General features: G+C 40.2%; 1 long non-coding RNA gene across 1 annotated transcript; it reads right to left on the bottom strand.

Annotated features, from left to right (window-relative positions):
• Positions 1 to 15,690: 15,690 nt before the first annotated feature.
• Positions 15,691 to 17,960, bottom strand: LOC135736093 (uncharacterized). Its single transcript, XR_010527778.2, has 3 exons — positions 17,194 to 17,960; positions 16,475 to 16,549; positions 15,691 to 16,329 (listed from the first exon to the last, which is right to left on the bottom strand). It is a non-coding gene; the product is annotated as an uncharacterized lncRNA (long non-coding RNA).
• Positions 17,961 to 18,630: the final 670 nt, after the last annotated feature.

The following is an 18,630-nucleotide window of genomic DNA, read 5'->3' as shown; positions in this document are numbered from 1 at the left end:
AAGAGCCTTTATGTTTGTTTTTACCCATTTTAATGGACGGGAAGCCGACGGGGGAAACACCCTTATCCCGAGTAATGGTTTGGCAATGATGTTACAGTAACTTGAAATCACTCCGGGTGTTGAAAAGGTGGTGTAACAGGCTTAGTCCTGCTACTATGTTTTTTTTTTTTAGGAAATACCACTACCCACCATTAGGGGCACTATGGTGCTCTAGTGTCTATTTGTATTTATGCTAGGTGGTAGTAGAGTAAGTCAGATTTGTGGATCAGAAGCAGCATGGCTGTTGTGCTACTGCAAACCATTTTGAGTCCTGATTGGGAAACGTTGGGGTTTTAAGCTCAATCAAAGTAAGGAGTGTTTCCTTTTTCTTCCGTTATTCTAGGCATTTAGTTTTGTAGGGATTCATGTTTAATACATGTATGTGTTTTTTTTTGGGTGTGTTAATGTTAAGTTTATATCTTCAATTTTAGAAGGACTCTTTGTTGCCACTAGCATACCTACTATATACATGCAGTGTGTGGAGAGAAAAAGGAGGACTTCTTTGAATTCCTTTTATACACTTTGGCATGTGGAGCTCAGGGGCTACAGAACAATAATTATGAGGATATGACTTTTTCCTGTATGGATTAATTACATGTTGGACTGCCTAGCACTTGCTTTGGGTCTGGTTAAGATCTTCAGCATTACATGACTGCATTGCTCTTCATTGGTCTTCAGATAAGACTTTCATTCATGTCATATCATCTTCAACAAACCAAGTTGTGTGAATTATAGCTGAGTCAGGTCCTGTGTACTTTGTTGTTTTTTTGTATATACTTTTGTTGTTCTTTCTTTATTCAATCTTGGGGTACAATGTATGTTTGAGTTTTTGTTGTTTATATAAAAATCACAACGCCTACTTTATTGTCTATCATTTTCATGGGATTTGAGGCTGATTAATTAATGTTTATGTAAGTATAAGTTGTTGGATCCCTCCCTAAATCTTATTTATAGCTGCTTTATACTGAAAGAGGTTAAGGAAGTTATAGTGGTCGGTTTCAGGTAAGCTTACTATGTGCTTGACGTTAGATTTGTGAAGTCCGTTCTACGAATACACTTTAGATCAGTAACGTTAGCTAATAAAATGCAACTAGTTTTAATGATTTTCATTGCCCACCTACACTGTAAAAACTATTACTATGATCTACTCAATATTTTTAGTGAAACATTTTTACACTTAAAAAATTTGAGTAAATTTGAAAGCTGTGAAATCAAGTAGATTTCAAAAATGACATTAATTTCCTTTCACAAATTAAATTGAGTAGATGGAATCAAAAATATTAAAGCAAATCAACAAAAAATCCTAGTGAAGTCTACTAAAAAATTTAGTATATATAATAAAAAATATTACTTAGATGTAGCTGAAAATTTTGTGAATATTATTTAACTACAACAAATTTGTTTTATTTACTTAATGTTATAAATTTATTTCATACTGAACCATCAATTATCAATGATAAACAAAGCAATTTGTACACGTTATTTTATTGAAAATGGCAAACATTATACATGTACATTATACATGTTACAAAAACAATCAGCTGAATAAACTCTGATAGGTCTCTCAAATTCACAGCATGCAGAATCACCTCTTGAACCCAGACAGGTGGACCACTGCACTTGTACCTGCAACAAAGATAATTTTATTTAAACGGCTGTCCGCTGTGACTCTGGACGCTGCCACAGAGCGCCACTTAGTTTAACATTAAATAACATATTTGTCTCAAATCTTTAACGATTAACATAGGCTGCAAATGCATATTTTACATCTGGAAGAAACTTTGTCTGACTAAACTAACGCTATTTAAAGCGAACGTCCGTTGTGGTGTCAGAAACTGTGAGTTGTCAAGTGTAAATATTAATAAACTCAACACTTACCAGGATTTTTCAGGATTTACTAAATTTTTTTGCCTACATTTACTCAGATAATACAATTTAATAAATGTTTCACCAAAAATATTGAGTTAATCATGGTTAAAGTTATGCATGAAATTTACAAAAATTTTTGTTGATGTTAAATACCTATGGGCGGCAGTGGCCTAGTGGTTCATGTAGGTTGTCTACAAACCGGAAGGTTGGTGGTTCAATCCCTGGCTCCACCGGACCAAGTGTCGAGGTGTCCTTGAGCAAGACACCTAACCCCAGCTTCTCCCGACAAGCTGGCTGGCGCCTTGCATGGCTGACACCGCTGTCGGTGTATGAATGTGTGAGTGAATGGGTGAATGTGAGGCTAATTGTAAAGTGCTTTGGATGGCCATAGGTCTGTTAAAAGCGCTATATAAATGCAGTCCATTTACCATATTTACCATTTTAACTTGAAATGAGCAATTATTACAGTTTTAAAAACAAAAATATGTAAGTGTGAAATTCTCAAATATATTGATTCAAATTTACAACAAATATTAAGGATATCTATTAGAAATAATCTGTTAGTTAAATACTTATTTTATTTGATCCATTAAATAAATAATATCTGTACATTTTACACAAAAATATCTGTTTATTTTTTAGTCATTTATTTTGGTTTGTCCAACTCATAAAATCAACTTAGTGACATAAAGAGATTTTATTACGTTTTTTTAATAATTTATTTTAGTGATATTTACAAAGTCACTGAATTGTTTTTTACAGTGTATATTTTTATATTTACCGTAGTACAACGAGATATTAAAGTACATTACATTCTTACAGTAGCTCACGTTGTTAACATGGACAATTTTAATTGGTTTAAATGTTCAATCCGAATGAAAATGCTCCATATAAACACCTCAATCAGAATAAAAAGATCCAAGCCGATTAAAAATCTAATCGGCTTGAGAGGGTGGCCTCTTGTAATCCGCTTAAAAGGACATGTAAACACTTCATCGGATTGATAACTGAAACTGGCATGCTCTGCGCCTGTGCAATCTTCTTTGTTACTTTTAAATAGCGGTTGGCAAACCCACTTTGCCAAAAGATGCATTTCCGCCCCCAACTGGACTGGAGTGCATGTGCAATGATGTAGAATTGGCGTAATGAAGTAAGACACAAAGATTGTGAGCTTTTGTTGTTGAAGGAAGTCACATGAAGTGATACAGTGTTGTCCGGTCAGTCCATGATTTATTCTCTGATTCACAAATGCGTGTATTTGGACTCGCTCTCGTGGAGGGCCTCTGCAGTACCACGTGAAATCAAATACGCTTTTGGGGCACACGTGAATGGGTTTTTGCTGCTGGTTTATAATCAGCACAGCACAAAGTGTTAATTTTTTATAAATTATGACCTGAAATAGACGCACAGTGAGAATATTGTATGCGCATCTTGAAACAGTGCGAATCTATATTTGTGCAATGTGCGTGTCACAAGGTGACGATCTTTTCAGGGGCGGAACCAAAGTTAGGGAAGTTTGGTTCCGCCCGGATGGTTTCCGCCCAGGCTACATTAACGATGCACTCTCTCACTTCCTGGTTTCCAGGGCAACGAAATTAGGGCTTTACAAGCCACAGATGAAACACATTATGCAGCGGATGGTGATTGGAGGCTGGGGGTTGATGAGACCCATAAATAGCTCTACAGGAACACAAGTAAAAGAGCGATGGACACGAGAAGGAATTGACACGGGGGAAAGCTCATTTGCCAAAGGCAGAAACAAAGACACGCACCTTTTGAAGAGCCCGTAGGCCAGGGGTCGGCAAGTAACTTTGGCCGCGGGCCATTATTTTTTTTAGCCAGTAGATGGCGGGCCAGCTGCTGTTCCCACACTTACGTGTCTTATTCTGAATTAGCCTAGTATAGGCTATCTGATCTTTTGTCAAGAAACAATGTCTTTATTTCCTATTTAAAAGACAGCATTAAAAATAGCTAAAAACATGGTTATGGATCCGTGTATCATTCGTTTTTCAAATTAAAAAAAAAAACAATGAAAAAATAACCACCACGGGTTTTCTGATTGTGTGCTCAGATCAAAAAATGAATTACTGGATTTGACAAATTTTTTATTTAACACCTTTACAGGCATAATATATCAATAAAAACATTTAAAAAAAAAAACAAGTAGGCTACTATAGTGGTAACATACAGGCATTTATGCTCTCATGAAAGACCCTTAAAGTCCGACTTTTGAACTTTATTCCTTTTTTATTAATATTTATACGGGACCTAAGGTTAATGGAGGTCTGCGCTGGACTGTTTTTTTTTTGTCCAGCTCCCACAAGATTCTATTCAGTAAACCGCTTAAAATACACTCTGTGTTCACTTGCTTTATTTCCCGACCTGACGGGTCCGCAAAACTTAACGTTAGATCTCGTTTCCAGAATCTCACATTCAAATGTCTCTAACGAAAAGAGAGAGATGAAGTAACCTATAACAATTATAAATGCTATACCAAAATTGTGTTCGTGCCAATATAAATATTATTTTAACATTGTACTGTCAGCAGAGAAAAAATAATGTAATATAAATAATAAATTAAATAGGACAAAGCCTCTCACTCAAATTTCTAACCAGCATAAACCGAAACCATTGTTGGTTGCAGAGTTGCTGTCCAAAACAAATTGCTCCTTTGCCAATAACGTTTTAAACGGAGGCAAAGATCAAAGAACGGTGCGTTAGGAAAATTAATAATGGCTTTTAATAGACATGTAAAACCATATTTTGGCGGATTTTTAATTTTTTACGAATTTGACTGCCCATTTGGTCGGGCTCGAGTCCCAAGTTCAAGTAACAGAACAGAAGAAAAAAAATGAGTAGTGAATGAGAAGATGAGAAGGAGGAGTTGCAGTTATGCGCGGAGGCATGGAGACTCCCGTTTACGTTTACCACATGTTTTAAATAGTGATTGACACAGGACTGTTTCCTTTCAAATCTACGTTAAAAGTGAACTAGTTAAAATATTACTGCAGTAAAAGAGTTTATTTTGTATCATATTTTATTGTGGTTTCTAAAAGCCTGCAATTACTTTTCAGTCATTTGCGATGTCACGGAGATGTCTTCACGCGTGACGCATTGACATGATTTGCGAGGTAAATTTGCAAATGATTCATGAATTCATACCTCTGCCATTATTATAGTTATGATCGCGGATGCGCTGGTAGAGAAAGAGAACGAGAAACAGCGGCCCGTTAAGATTAAACTATTACGTAGCTATTATACGCATTTTTGGGCTAGACCTCTGGGCTAGAGGAAGAGTTTTGTGCAGCATTTAGTGCAAATATTTTTTATCTAATACATATTATTTATCAGTGTGTTATACGCGAAAAATAATAATGAAAAAAGTTCAAAAGTCGGACTGTAAGCGAATGAGACCTAATGGAAAGCATGGTTGCTATTAAAACCCTTATTTAAATGTAATCTGTTAGTACCTGATCTGTTTAAAATTATTTCATTGGTAAATGTCTGCTAAGGTGTTCAAATAAAATTTGTCCGAACCCGTTTTCATTCATTTTTTTTATTTTTGATCTGAGCGCACATTCGGAAATTGATTTGACTTTAGTTCAGGAAATAAATAATAGAAAACAAGTCGTTTTTCTTTATTTTCTTTTTGGTTTTGATTTAAAAAAAAATGAATGAAGGAATGATACACGGGGCCATTTTTGTAAACTGTTATTGTAAAATAAAAGTAGTATTTGATAAAAAAAAAAAAAATTATAAAAAAACGGACTTCAAAATAATCAGACGGGCCAGAAAATATTGCTGGCGGGCCACTATTGGCCCGCGGGCCGCCAGTTGCCGACCCCTGCCGTAGGCTCTGTTGATCCGGGCTGCGCTACGAGCGCGCGGAAAGAGGACAGGAGCCACGAGAGGCGAAAGAGAGGCCAGTCGTGGATGTTTTTAAAGGAGCACCCCGAAGGAGACCTTTTAAGTGCTGGAACAGTAAATGGTGAGGACATTGTAAACCTTAAAGGTGATGAGAAGAACGAACGTATGACGGATTGAGACGAAGTGAAAGTGGATGTGTAAACCGACAAACGCTGTAAGTACCAGAGCAAGTGAAAGTGATTGTTGTATTGACCTGGTATATGCTAGTTCTCTTCAGGAGAAAGAGAACGGCCCTACCCCTATTATAGCGTGGTGGGTGAGCCGAGTGGATATTTGACTGAAGCAGTCACAACGACGACATCGTTAGCTGGGCCGCATTATCCATCGCCAGACCTGACTAGAGTGAAGCAAAGGAAGACGGGAGTCCTTTTTGTGCACTGAGCGTGGTGGGTGAGTCCTTTGTGTTGTGAAAACCTTTAAGTTTGACGTGGTGTTGTATATTGCTGTGGGTTGCTGTGGACTGCTGTGTGTCTTGTCTGATAGACCCCCGCTTTCACGCACTTCGCTACAGGAAGACCAAGAGGCTGCTGGCCCTAGCTTGACTTAATCCTGCATATGTTGTGAGCGTGTTTCAGAGCTTAGAAAATTAGCACGGTGCCCCGAGACGATCCTGTCCCGCCTAGACATTTGGTGGGTGGTGTGAGCGCCAACGAAGAGCTGGAGAAGCAGCAGCATCGTGAGTACGATTCGTGGCTACTACTACTTAACACTGTAAACTGTGAAAGTCTTATTATTGCAGAGAGTGAGGTGAAGTGATTCTCATCGTCCCGTGGCCTCTACAAAGGGGCGCCCCTGTCCAGCGTTCGAACACCTGACGGCAGTAGGAAATTGAAGCGCTCGGCCCGGTGAGACGTTGAGTATTTCCACCCCCCTGCCACCACACAGCCGTCGAGAGGGTTCGCCCCCGACGCCACGTAGGGACAACTTACTCCATCAGACGTTTCGCTAAGCGGATACCTGTGGAGGGAAGGACAGAGAAGAAACCTGTACTTACGGTACGCTGAGTCCAGCTGAGAGGTGAGGGCCATCGTAAAGCAAACTAACTGTGCTTTGTGTCCAAGTCGATACCTGTGGAGAGAAGAGGAGAGAGAGTGATTATTCCAAGGAGAAACAGAGTGAAAGCCTGTACTTACGGTACGCTGAGTCCAGCTGAGAGGTGAGAGCCATCGTAAAGCAAATTGACTGTGCTTTGTGTCCAAGTCGATACCTGTGGAGAGAAAAGGAGAGAGGGAGTGAATAAGAAGAGGAGAAACAGAGTGAAAACCTGTACTTACGACGATGCCTGTGGAAAGGGAAGGAAGAGAGCGAGTGGACGACCTGAGAAAGGAACTGCGTGAACCCCTGCCAGAGAGAGATAATGAGAGCCTGAAGAGGCCGTTATTTTAAGTTCCCCTCCCTCTCTCCCCTATTTATTTTATTTTAAGTAAATTAAATAAAGTGTATTTTAATATTATGCATACTGTGTGTGTCTGGTCATTGGGGTGGCTTTGGGAATCTCCTCGAGGTGGAGAAAGGGGCGTGACCTTATTTACATCTGGGTCCACCCCTACCTGTGACATGCGCATGGCAAATGATCAAATCTGATTTAAAGCTTGTGTCATATAAACACATGCATCAATCCGATCACATTATTAAATGTTCATGTAAACGCTATGATAGGATTTGTAAATCAGAATGATTTTCTCCCGATTGAGGCAAAAGGTGTCCATGTAGACGTAGCTACTGAGTGAGATCAGATGATAAACTGCCAAATTAAAGATGTCTTTGACAAGGAAATATAAATCTGGACATCAGAAACTAAAAGAGAGGCTACAGAGGCCAGAGAGAGAGTGTGAGAAAATGGGCAGACAATTACACATTATTTTTTAGAAGAAAGGTAATGTTATACTCACAGAGCTTCCTTATGCCATAATGTTAGCGTCAGTTTTAGCCAGCCGTTAACAGATACCTAATAGTCAATTCAATAGGTTTTGTTTATTACCGCTGAAAATGAGAAGGATGTAATTTTTGTCCATATATAGACAGGGCAGCTTTGCGTATGGCAGTTGAAAACAGCAGATATTAACAGGTTATGATGATGATGCATATTAATTTAAAATATTTTTAGAAGAACATATCTGAACATTGGTACATGGGTTCTAATAGTGATCATTTACACGTGTCTTCAACTTCATGCTACACCACAGGAACTGACAGGTGGATGACATCAAAGTGCCATGAGAACATTTGAAAGCAAACTTCCGTATAAATTCTCGAATCGCTATCGCTTTACTTTGGTGTCTTTTTTTTTTGCAGCACAGCTTGACGTGGAACACAACTTGTAATAGCGGGGTTCCCCGTCTCATGATGACCGCTGCAGTTATTGTCTAATCGTTATCTCACTTAAATATTGGGTAGAGTAGTTCTTTACCTGTTTTTGTCAATTAAAATCCCTTTTTGTTTTAACAACATCAGACTCATGGTTCTCCCCCACACTCGCGATAGATGGATACTGCATACATTATTCCAGAAGAAATATGATTTGCCATATGCCACAGAAATATGATCTGGGGCATATGGCAGCAGCAGCGAACGTGACACCGCTCTGGCTACTCCATATGAGACCGCTTCAACGTTGGCTTCACGTCCGAGTCCAGAGGAGAGTGTGGCACAGTGGTGCACATCGTGTAATCATTACACCACCCTGCCATCTCACTTTCACTCCAGGGTCAGACCCAGCATTTCTCCGAGCTAATGTGCCCCTGAAACAGGTCTCCAGGCATGCGGTCTTATGCACACATGCCTCCACCATGGGGTGGGGGGTCACGTTCGACAGGCTCCCCAGCTCCATTGGCACATCAATTGCCTCGAGTTGTGGGCTGTATATCTTGCACTTGTTCGTTTTGTTTCAGAGCTTCAAGGAATTTTCTTGAATTTTCTTCAAGGTTTTATTCTCTAACCGACAGTTCACTCAGTGTAGATGTGTTACGCCTCTGTATAAGAGGAAATAGAAAAATGAATCTGGACACGATGCAGCTTCAGTCACGTCCAATGTTGTAATGGACGAACTTCAGCCGCACGCTCCACACACAGGTTGAACGAGGCATTAGCAATCGATCACAAACTGGTAATTAAACTTACAGCAAAAGAAAATGAAACTCATGTAAACAAGCAAACACTGTATATTGTAATTTAAAGTGCATTTCAACAAAGTGTTATTGAAGTAAATAAAACATAATTTTAACACACATCATCTTTTTATCGTATTAATCTCTTTAGCCTCTTTTACTCAAACAGCAATGGATTATTGACACACAGGCTGAACTAGGCATTAGCAATCGATCACAATCTGATAATTAAACTTACAACAGAAGGAAGTGAAACTTATGTAAACGGTCAAACACTGTATATTGTAATTTAAAGTGCATTTCCACAAAATGTTATGGAAGTAATTAAACAGCATCTTAAACACATATTTACAAAAAAACAATGTTGACTTTAATCAACCTGTTCAATTTATTACATCATTTTTATCATCCTTACATACTCCCCTTCAACACAGATGTCGTCCTCGACATCCCAACCAACGGATGGGTAATGAGGAAGGCAATTAAACAGTACATACAAGCACTCAGCTTATTCAAAAGTCCCGGAGTGTGTGTAGTGCACATGTTAGCTCTCGGCCTGTCCCTTAGTTTATGCTCAGATTATTCAACAGTCCATCAATGTGTATATAATGTAAGTGTATAGGTAAGTATGTTTCACACTCAGATTGCTCAACAGTCCTTCAATGAGTGTATAGTGTAAGTGTATGGCAAGTATGTTTCACACTCAGAACGTTCAACAGCCCATCATTGAGTGTATAGTGTGGGTGTATGGTAAGTATGTTTCACACTCAGAACGTTCAACAGTCCATCAATGAGTGTATAGTGTAGGTGTATAGGTAAGTCTGTTTCACACTCAGATTGTTCAACAGTCCATCAATGAGTGTATTGTGTAGGTGTATAGGTAAGTATGTTTCACACTCTGATTGCTCAACAGTCCATCAATGAGTGTATAGTGTAGGTGTATAGGTAAGTATGTTTCACACTCAGTACCCTGGTACCATAACAGGCTGGTAGCCAAAGTGCTGTCCTGGAGTCATCCATGCACTTGCCACTTGCATTGCTCTATAAGGTGCTGGTGGGTACCAATGCATGGTGTCACTTGTGAGTCCGGTGCTGTAACAACCAGGATTGCCCAACTTGTCATATGTGAAAACTCTTGGAGGCCGTCTCTACCTGATTTGTCGCTGATATAGCTGTTCATGTGCACAGTGGGTTCCACTTTGAACAGGTGACTGCACTATGGACGGTTTCTCCTCCAAAGCAGTGTCCTCTTGAGCAATAATCTCCTGTTGTCCTGACATGTCTCTCTCTGTCAGTGTATCTCCAATAACCTGTTTCAACTGGCAAATGTCCTGTTGCTGAGGTTCAGCATCCTGTGAAAGTTGTTCAGCTTCCTTGTCAGCATCCTGACTGTCTGTGTCTACATCGGACTGGATCATAGGGAAAGGCTGATCTCTGGGCAAATAGTATCCATAGTCATCTTCATCACTATCCTCAACGTCTGCTCCTTGATGCTTTTGCTCCGTTCCTTTACTGGTCCCTGCTTTTATTTGTCTTTTTGCTTTAGTTGGTTTCAATTGTATTTCCAGTGGCAAATGGTCACATGGCAACAGCAGGTTACAATGCAATATCCTACGTCCTCTTGCTTTGCCTTGTTCTGATATTACTTCATATACAGGCATGTCTTTACCCACCTGACGGATAACTTTGTGAATGCAATCCTCCCAATGATTTCGGAGCTTCCCTGATCCGCCCCTGGGTGTCAAATTCCTGACGAGAACCTGGTCACCTTTGTGCAATACAGAACTCTTCACTTTGCTGTCATAATTTAGTTTACTTTTTTCTGCACATTTTTTTGCATTTGCCGTTGTGATCTCATAAGCCTCTTGCATCTGTTCTTTCCACCTTTTCATATACTCCTCATGATCAGCAGTCCCAGTCTCTGGTGTCAAGCCAAATAATAAATCCACAGGTAATCTCGGTGATCTCCCAAACAGGAGGTAGAAGGGGGAGAAACCTGTGACTTCACATCGAGTGCTGTTGTACTCATAAATAAGCTTGGGCAATGACTCTCTCCAATCTGACTTCTGCCTCTCTGTGAGCGTTCTCAGCATCTGCAGTAGCGTTCTGTTCAGGCGCTCCACCTGCCCATTACCTTGTGGATGGTACGGCGTTGTTCTTGAGCCCATTACTCCACAGTTCCTCTTCAGCTGTGCAAACAATCCTGGATCCTCAGGGGGAACCCAAACTTCAGCGCATAATCATTAAATATCAAAAAAATACAGTTTTTGCAGATTTCGATGTGGTGGGGTAGGCTTGTGCAAAGCGTGTGTAATGATCTACAATTAACAATATGTATTCATATCCACCTTTACACTTGTCAAGGTGTAGAAAGTCAATGGATACAAGCTCGAATGGCTGAGTGGTGACAATCGGCGTGAGTGGAGCTCTTGTTTCTCTACAGGGTTTAAGGCAGGTACAGTTTTGAGTGACATAGTGTTCAATCTCTCTCTGCATGTGTGGCCAGAAAAAGCGATCCCGAACAAGTGATGTTGTGCGTTCCACACCTTGATGTCCCATGTCATTGTGGAGCTGTTTCATAACTGTTGACTTGTATATTTCAGGGAGAACAAGTTGTGTCTTGGTTGCCGTCTTTCTATTAAGTATCCCATCTCCGTCAAAGCTGAGTTTCTCCCAGTCACGGAGAAGACACCTGCTCTGTGCACTGAATGATTTTAACTGCTTTCCTACAGGTCTTTCATTTGACAGTTTACAGGCGATGATGGGGCCAATATCTTCATCATCTTTTTGAGCTTGACAGAGAGCTGCTCTTGAAAGGGGTGTAGGCATGTCTTCATCCGTTTCCGTACATCCAGTAGCCATAATGGACCAAACAGTGTGTGAAACATTCATTTCCACAGCTTGTACTGTTGTTTGCACAGAAGGGGAGGACATTTCCTCTGAGCATTCTTCAATCATTGTCTCTATGTCACAGGGCATTCTTGAAAGGCCATCAGCATAACAGTTCTCTCTGGCCGATATTTTATTGTTATGTCGAAGTCCGCTAATTCAGCAACCCACCTCTGTCCTGTTGCGTTCAGCTTGGCCGTTGATACCACGTATGTGAGTGGGTTGTTGTCCGTATATACAGTGCAAGATGAACTGATCAAGTAGTCTCGAAAGCGCTCTGTAACAGCCCACTTCAAAGCCAGAAATTCAAGTTTCCCTGAATGTAGATGGTAGTTTTTTTCTGCTTTGGTCAGTGTGCGAGATGCATAGGCTATTACACAAAGCTTCCCATCCTGCTCTTGATAAAGCACTGCACCCAGGTCTTGCTGTGAAGCGTCTGTGTGTAGAATGGATGATTTGTTGAAGTCTGGAATTCCAAGTATTGGTGGCTCAACCAGACAGTCAATCAACCTCTCCAATATGTGTTGATGGTTTTCAGTCCATGTTATTGGCTTGTGTGATGGTGTCCCTTTAAACTTTCCTTTCACTCTTTTTGTCCTGGCGTTCCCGTCCTTCTGCTTATCTGGACCAGGGTCTAATTCCATTAGGGCATAAAGAGGGTTGGCTATGCAGGAGAAGTCCTTAATATATTGCCTGTAATAGCTCAGTAGCCCCATGATGGCTCTCAATTCTCTCACAGTCCGTGGCCTCTTTTCCTTTAAGGCCCTAACAGCCACAGTATCTGCCGGATTCATCTTACTGCCCTCAGCAGACACAATGTGCCCCAAGTAGCGGACCTCACGCTTAAACACTTCACACTTACTTGGTTTCAACTTTATCCCATGCTGCTGTAGCCGCTGTAACACTGTTCTCACATTCTCAACGTGATCCTCGAAGGTTCTACTGAAGACCAGGGTGTCATCTAAATATGGGATACAGATCTCATCCCTCAGCCCCTCCAAGCATTCTTCCATACAACGCTGAAAGGCAGCTGGAGTATTCATCAGCCCAAAGGGGATCCTGATCTATTCATAAAGACCCCATGGTGTGACAAAAGCGGTTATGGGTCTGCTCTCCTTCGCCATAAAGGCCTGATGGTACGCTTTGCCTTGGTCCAAAAGGGAGAACCACGAATTTCCTCCTAGGCCATCCATTATGTCTTGCACTCTGGGGAGGGGCTGGCGGTCAGGGAGGGTCTTTCTGTCCACTTCACGAAAGTCTATACACAGTCGGAGACTCACATCCTTTTTCCGAACACACACGACTGGTGACGCGTATGACGAGTTAGACTTCTCCACCCAACCCTGAGCGATGAGGTCATTCAAGTAGTCCTTCATTTCAAGGTAAAGTGGCTTAGGCACAGAGTGGTATGCTTTTGCGACAGGCTCAGTGTCTTTCAGGGAGATGCTGAGTTGAAGTTTTTCTATACAACCAATATCATCCTCCGTTCTTGAAAAGGAAGCACATTCCTCTCGTAACATCTTACTCACTACCTCACGTTCTGACTCACTGAGGTGTTCCAGGTCTACAGGTTGATCCCAAACATTGCCTGTAGTCTGAGTGTTATCAGTTCTGATGTGATTTGTTGTAGCTGAAGGTGGAGGGCGGGGCCCCTCTAGTATAGAGGCAGGGTAGGCTGCTTGGACCTGCTGGACAGTCCCCATTACGGTTTTCTCTGCTAACATCATGTCATGATCTGTAATATTCTGCACACTTAAAGTAATAGAGGGTTTTTTGCTGCCCTTGTTTACTTTCAAGAGCATGTCACATAGTTCGAGTCCCTCTGTCCAACGGCAGTTACCTGCTCTACAAAAGCCGCTGCTTGCTCAGGAAAGGCTGCCCTTACTGTTCTACTTAACCCTTCCCTGTCAGTAGTGTTTAACTGTTTCAGTTCACTGTCAATGATGATCTTAATCACATTAGACCCAATGATGGGTTGAACAAGCTTTCCACCCTTCAATACCAGTGTGGGAACAATAACTTCTGTTTTGGATGCATTCCCTGAAGCTAATCTAAAACTTACCTCGACCCAACCTGTGTATGGCATACTCTCCCCATTTGCTGCCTGTATGTCAAAAGTCTGTGTTATATCCAGAATTTCTATTATGTCTCTTAGTCTTGCATCTGGCAGGTATGTTTCTTTCAATAGCTCATCAATTATGGTCACTTGGGAGCCTGAGTCCCACAAAGCCTGAACACTTTGGCCTTGGATAAAGCAATCAACCATGTGCTTTTCCCCTACCAATGGTGCCCTTTTAGCCTTTCTTTCCCTTTCTGGAGTGGTGTTTGTAGTTATACATGAGAGTGCTTGACATTCTCTTTTGTGTGCTGTCCCATTATCGACTTGACATGGCGTAGAACAGTACAGCATTTTCTTACAGGATGCACTTTGCTTCAGAATTAGTTTTTCATCCCCATGTCTCGAATTCACACATTGCTGGGACATCGCTGCATTACTGGTCACTCCCTGTCCCGTGCGAGTGACCTTCCCCCATTTAAAGGCTCATCTCCAAACTGTCTCCGTCCCCTTGCTCGACAACCCACCAGAAAGTGCTCGCTACTTTCACACCTGTAACAGTGCGTGCAATAATCTTCGGCTCCACTTTGTTGACAACCAAAACATTTTCTCCTTTGGCCACGATCTGATGAGGGGAAGCTGGGCTGTGGGGCGAACCTTTGCTGATACTGAGCAGTTCCCTCTCGACGTCTGGGGTCCACAGTAAACCAGAATCCCTGTGCCGGGCCCTGCACTTGCTGACCTGAAAATGGTCCTGATGCACCATGTGCTGGGGCTGGTGCATGGACTCCTTAATGTGAGAAACTTCAGCTTTAAGATCTTTTAACAGAGCCATTTCAGCTTTAATTTCCTCAAGCTGGGAAAGAACTGACGGGGAAACTTTAGACTTTTGTTGGGTTGGTGGATTTTCATTCTTCTCAGCCGGAGCATCGCTGGACTGGACTGAATGGATGGTAACAGGGGCCGGATTCACAAAACATTCTTAAGAAGAAAAATCTTCTTAACTGCCATTTTTATCTTAACCCTCTGGGGTCCGACCCTTTTGGGACACTGTCAGAGGTTCTGACATGCTCTCACGTTTGGTCTTTTTTCAGTTGCTTTAAAACACATTAAAGGCTAATATCACATAACACTGTATTCAGCACAAACTGTGCTATAATAATATGTAAGATTAATGTATGTACATGTTTGTATTTTTAAGTAAACGATGTTTATGCGTGGTTAGTAAAAAAAGAAAACAAAAAGTTGCTGAAATAAGGCCAAGGAACACATCCTAAACATTTGTAAACAAGCAAAAAAGTTATCTACTCTTGTAGAGTAGAGAATTTGCTACAAAAAGATGTAAAAACCATTTAACCCACTCACTCACATGAAACAATACATTGATTTAACTTTTGTAAGACACCTTTTGCTGTGTAAAAGCAATATGCAAGGGAGGGTCAATAGTTATGAATATTGATGTATTTCACACCAGAGACCCAACCCCCTAATGGCTCAGTGAGGAATGTTGGGACAAAAGAATGAATGTGGGGAGACTTAAAAAGAGAATATTTTGCTTGTAGTTTAAAAAAATAGGTTACAATAAAGTTCAAAAGACTTTATTTTTATCTGAAATTAGTAAAATAAAAGTCTTATAGGGTTGCAAAAACTGCTAAAAACATGAACAATACAATAGAGTTAAGAAGCTTTATTGTAATTATAAATAATAAAGTAACAATACATGTAACAATATTCTGTATGACCAGTACAATATGGCTCTAATTAAAAGAAAATTATTCTAAATGTCAGCTATGAATGTACAGTTTGATGTGCATCTAAAAATACTTCACAATATAAAAATTAAGGTATACATTTGTAAACCATCACACACTGTAACTCTTTGAGAATGGAGTTAAATGTTGTCGTGCCATTGTTCAAAACAGTTCCTATTTAACTGAACACACAATGGAACATTACATGTTTGTCGTCTTCTGGGTGACTCATGTGCACATTCCATGAAATAGTGCGGTATCTCTCTCTTGACATTACTCTGGCAGGAAAAGAAAACATCGTCCTGTCTCCAGTAGTGCCTGATGGAGATCATCTTTACCATGGCCATATAAAATAGTAGTCCAATGTAGCGTTAGCTTTCAGTGACGCTGACATCTTTCCATTTATACTTGCAACCATTTGCTGTTACCCTGGCAGCCTGAGCGTTGGTGTTATGGCTTAGATTTGAAACTGCATCCTCCGGAAAAAACATTTTGAAGAAACTCGGGTGTGTGTGCGTCTGCATGACTCAGCTGATGTCCAGGTTCCCGTGCAGGAAAGAAACGCAAAGTGTGTGGAACCACATCAATATCAGCCTCTGTTTTCCATGACAGAATGGACCTGCTGCTGCTTGCCTGGATGTTGGTCTTGACTCTCTTTGCAACAGGTGCCTTATCACTGTCAGTGGTAAATCTGTTAATAAATAAATAAATGGTTTGGGTTAGAAAAATGTAAAACAAAATATAAAATAAAAATATTATTTTCCAAAGTACTAAGCAACAAATCAGTAATACTAATAGTGCAGGCATAACAGAAAAATGGGTACATGTTTACGTACTCTTTATTGTTCCCAGTTGCGTATCTGCGTGCCCTCGTGCGAGTACCAGACGAAGTTGGTGTTACAGACACATTCCTGAAAACATATCTTAATTAATATCATGTATTTTTTAAATTACAAAGCAACACAGCATTATTACTAATATTGAGAATTTTTTTTTACTAATTAATAATGTATTCTCCACAGTAACAAACGTATAAAGCAATAACTAAGGCAGTAAAGCCGTAGAGCTGAGATAAGATAATTGTACAGAGATGCGCTGTATATGTTTGTTAACGGGCCATTACCAGACATATTTATGGCTAAAAATTAACACATGACATATCTCCGGGCACATTTGCAGCACATCAATACCAGGCTACATCGAAACATTTACACCCGAACAGATACATGCATATTTGCCGCATGATGACAATCTCCGGGCACATTTACTGTTATCATGTAACATCCAACATGTCAGTAATACAAGCAACATGTCAGTAATACAAATATTGTGAATGAATAAAAGAAAAAAAAGGTTCATAGTTGTATGCATAAAAAAATCAAGCAACACATCAGGAATACTAATATTGAGAACAGAAAAGCCGGTAAATGTAACTTACACTTTATGAATTTCGGGTTCGTTTCTGCATGCCCCCGTGCGTCTTGTATTTTCCAAATTACTAAGCAAAACATAATAGTCTACTAATAAAACAGAAAATCCCGCAAATGTGACTTACCCTGTATGAATGTCCGTCGCATTTCTGCAAATGCCCGCTGAAGAGGAGAGTGATGCTGCCACATTCCTACAAAAGTTTTTAATAATTAATATAATGTATTCTCCACAGTAACAAACTTATAAAGCAATACTAAGGCGGTAAAGCATAGTTGAGATAAGATAATTGGGTACATAGATATGCTGTATATCTTTGTTAACGGGCCATTACCGGACATATTTATGGCTAAACATTAACACATTACATATCTCCGGACACATTTACAGCACATCGATACTGCATCGATACATTTACACCCGAACAGATAGTCGCGTAAACAAGACTTGTTGAGGCATAAACACTAGTCAAAATAGTGATATTGTTTTATGACATATTGTATATTTACATTACACCATACAATCATACTGTTTAACGCATGACATATCTTCGGGCGCATTTACAGCACATTGTTACACCCGAGCAAATAATCACGTAAAGAAGCCTTATTGATAAGTCGGCATGAACACTATAGTTATAGTAGTGATATTGCTTTATAACATATTCACATTACACTAATCAGCATACGGTTTAATGTAAGAACTATAATTTTTATGTAAATACAAGTTACGAGACGTTTATATAAAGTCATTATGAATATCTGCTTGCAAATAGTCAGTATACAGTATATAAAAGTTTACATCACACAACATTTCAACAAATGTAGGTAAAACTTACTCTTCAGAAATTATATCCTCAGCTGGATCAAGTCGCTCTTCAAAATACAAACATTCATCGTCGGAGTCCTGCTCTTCGTCTGAAGAAACCGTGAACTCTTCCTCGCTGTCCAGGAGGATCTGTAGAGCTCCTCACCTGTAAAGCGTGTCATCTTCCCAGCGCATCGATAAGTGAATGAAACTGTCAAAACTTGCTGCTTCTTGAAGAATTGTTTGGGGGCGTTGATCTTGTTTGCATAGCCCGCATCAGGTAATTTCCATATGAATGGCGCGCACGTGGGTAGGTGGGATCACATTAGTGCTAATGAGGTCGAGCCAGAAAAACTGTACCTCTCTTTACTTACATGTCGATTACACAAACAGACAATGAGTTCTTCAGATTTTAATTACATCATGTAAAATTAGACATTTCAGGCTTTCTTTAGACATATGTATCATGTTCGTGTGACAAGTATTGGCGGAGTTATCAGTTCATGTTTGTAACGTGTTTGAGGAAGATGGTCAAGGAGACAGAGATGTCGAAATGCACTCCCTGTTTATTTTCTTTATTTGCCAAAAGCACACGGTTTTGTTGTTATTATGAAGGCACTCACATTAAAGTAGACACTTCACAGTTTCTAATGACGTATTACATGTATGTGTATGATTATGAATGACGGAGTATTTTAAGTGGATGTCACAGGAAACAGGAAAAAATGCGTCAAAACGCAGCCCCGCGTTTTTGGAC

Source organism: Paramisgurnus dabryanus, chromosome 4 (assembly GCF_030506205.2).
Source record: "Paramisgurnus dabryanus chromosome 4, PD_genome_1.1, whole genome shotgun sequence".
In the NCBI taxonomy this organism is placed as follows: Eukaryota; Metazoa; Chordata; class Actinopteri; order Cypriniformes; family Cobitidae; genus Paramisgurnus; species Paramisgurnus dabryanus.
This window is presented reverse-complemented; position numbering and strand designations above follow the sequence as displayed.